The following is a 2,500-nucleotide window of genomic DNA, read 5'->3' as shown; positions in this document are numbered from 1 at the left end:
TTCTTCTAACTTTGAAAGGATCGATAGATACTATCGAGGAGCAGATGTTCTGAATCAATCAATCAAGTTCGTTTTTCAAAAACATCATCAGAAAAAAAATGAAATGGAGTTTTTTTAAACATCGTAAAAGGAGATCCGTTTTGTCTGGCATTTATCCGAATAAAATCTTATGATTATTAAGAACTCAACGGGACCTTCCCTCTCGAATCAGACAAACTTGGCCAAAGAAGGGGGTGGGTCCCATTGAGTTCTTACGCTTTCATGTCGACAACTCAATTCATCCGATTACTACAGGGATGAACCCAATCCGGAATATGAACCATAAAAGAAAATGCCTATTAAACCGATCACAGGAATACCAGTTACAGTACCTATTAGCCAAAGAGGAATCCTTCCAGTAGTATCGGCCATTTACCCCACTTCCCTCCACATTTCATCAAGTGGTCATGCTAGAGACATAAACAGTCATGGATAATTATGAGATGAGATCCTTCCGAATGGGATAAGAGAATTCCTACTATTATTATTTATTTTATTAGTCTCTTTCGTTCTCTTAATTCTTAATTGAAAAAATAATTGGAAAATAAAACAGCAAGTACAAAAATGAGTAATAACCCCCAGTAAAGACTGGTACGATTCAATTCAACATTTTGTTCGTTCGGGTTTGATTGTGTCGTAGCTCTATAATTCGGATTAGGTTTATCGTTGGATGAACTGCATTGCTGATATTGACCCCAAAAAAGAAACGGTAGGTACAGCTAGTCCGTGAACAGCCAACCATCGCACTGTAAAAATTGGATAGGTTCGATCTATGGTCATTGGGGCCTCCTAAAAAGATCTACTAAATTCATCGAGTTGTTCCAAAGGATCAAAACGGCCGGTTATTAATGGAATTCCTTGTCGGCTCTCTGTAAAATACTCGTTTGGCCGAGGACTTCCAAACACATCGTAAGCTAAACCCGTGCTGACGAATAACCAACCCGCAATGAATAGGGAAGGTATAGTAATGCTATGAATGACCCAGTATCGAATACTGGTAATAATATCAGCAAAAGAACGTTCTCCTGTGCTTCCAGACATGCCGAGCTCCACATATTCTTGTACAGTCAAAGGACGATCGATTTCGTAAAAGATGAGATCAGTAAATAGAAATTCACTGAAAATGGATATTTGTGAGATCGTCAATATTGTACCGAGGGTGTCTTTAGAGTATACCGAATCAGTATAGCTATCCTTCTTCTGCCACAGCAACGCAATTTCAATCAGTATCGAAATGAAGTGTTAGAAAAGTTCTTTCTTCCTTTCTTGTTGCTTATCAATGTAGAACCATGTGCCATTCAATAGAAAATCTCTCAAATTCCTGTAGTATAGGGTTTCTCTCTACTATTGGTTTCGGACTAGAAACTGAAGATCAGGTAAAATAAATGTGAATCTGACAAATTTCTTTTTAATAATTCATGAAAGAGATTATCATATTCCCACAATTTTATTGATACGAAATCTAGAAATCGCCTTTTCGTTTTCGTGGTTGTAGAAGAGGTTTTTTTTTTTTTTGAATCTTTTTTTTTTCATTTTAAAGAATTTCTTAGTTATCCAATAACAAGTAACAGTAGTAGATAGTATTCGATGAAAGAAAGAGAACAATGAATAAAATAATGGGAACAATCAATATTCGCGAAGCACGCATTGTTGTATTAGATCTAAGGGTTCTTTCTTGACCTAACTACCTAACTAGAAGTTATAATATGGAAAGACAAAATGTGGAACCTATAAAGGAAAAGATAATAGGAATTTTTTAGAATCTAATTGAACCAAAATACAGATTTTATTTTTTCGAGTGATCTGATCGTGCGATATCTTTTTTTTTTTCTCATTCGAGATACTATGTGAATGAACCTACTATTGAATCTAATGAGTTAAAATTAAAGTAAAAAGTAAAAGAAAAGATTTTATTGTTATAAGGGCACTCTTCGTTCCAAAATATAAAATGTATTCGATACAATTAAAAAAGAAATGATCAAAATAGAAATGATTTTCTAATTTTGTTTCATAGTGACGCAAAGAAAGTTTCATTTTTGAATGAAGTTACACGGCACAGTTCTTATTTTATTATTAGTTTACTCAAGAGTTGCTCAATGAATCTGTTGATTCGGAATCACGGTATGGGTAGATGCCACAGATAATGAATCGATTTCTTTTTATACCTCTGTCACTCTATCTTTGTTAGTGCCGCCTATAATAATTGATTGATGAATCAAAAACTTTCAATTTAACTTATTCTTTCAATTGGTATTTTTGTTTATCCTCGTATCTCGCAAAAATGGAAACTTAGGTAAGTGCTTTATAAACATATGTATAATAAAGAACATATTTCATTTAGCTCCTTCATGCCTACTATAACTAGTTATTTCGGTTTTCTACTAGCGGCTTCAACTATAACCTCAGTCCTATTTATTGGTCTAAGCAAGATACGACTTATTTGAAATTAATCGAATAAACA

At 34.0% G+C, this 2,500-nt stretch overlaps 3 protein-coding genes across 3 annotated transcripts in view; all 3 read left to right on the top strand.

Annotated features, from left to right (window-relative positions):
• LOC132254424 (photosystem II CP47 reaction center protein-like) overlaps positions 1 to 2,500 on the top strand; it is a 12,198-nt gene that overhangs the window by 304 nt on the left and 9,394 nt on the right. The window contains 1 exon segment of the mRNA XM_059740027.1: positions 1 to 2,500. This exon segment is cut by the window's left edge and continues 304 nt beyond it; it is cut by the window's right edge and continues 8,015 nt beyond it. The gene's annotated coding sequence lies outside the window, so the exon portion shown is untranslated.
• The window catches only part of LOC132254430 (photosystem I assembly protein Ycf4), an 8,226-nt gene that overhangs the window by 4,057 nt on the left and 1,669 nt on the right, over positions 1 to 2,500 (top strand). The window contains exon 1 of the mRNA XM_059740033.1: positions 1 to 2,500. This exon is cut by the window's left edge and continues 4,057 nt beyond it; it is cut by the window's right edge and continues 1,669 nt beyond it. The gene's annotated coding sequence lies outside the window, so the exon portion shown is untranslated.
• LOC132254429 (cytochrome f) overlaps positions 1 to 2,500 on the top strand; it is a 5,902-nt gene that overhangs the window by 1,733 nt on the left and 1,669 nt on the right. The window contains exon 1 of the mRNA XM_059740032.1: positions 1 to 2,500. This exon is cut by the window's left edge and continues 1,733 nt beyond it; it is cut by the window's right edge and continues 1,669 nt beyond it. The gene's annotated coding sequence lies outside the window, so the exon portion shown is untranslated.

This window comes from Vitis vinifera, chromosome 10 (assembly GCF_030704535.1).
Source record: "Vitis vinifera cultivar Pinot Noir 40024 chromosome 10, ASM3070453v1".
NCBI classification, from domain to species: Eukaryota; Viridiplantae; Streptophyta; class Magnoliopsida; order Vitales; family Vitaceae; genus Vitis; species Vitis vinifera.
Note: the sequence above shows the minus strand (reverse complement) of the source record. Positions and strands in the feature narration are given on the sequence as shown.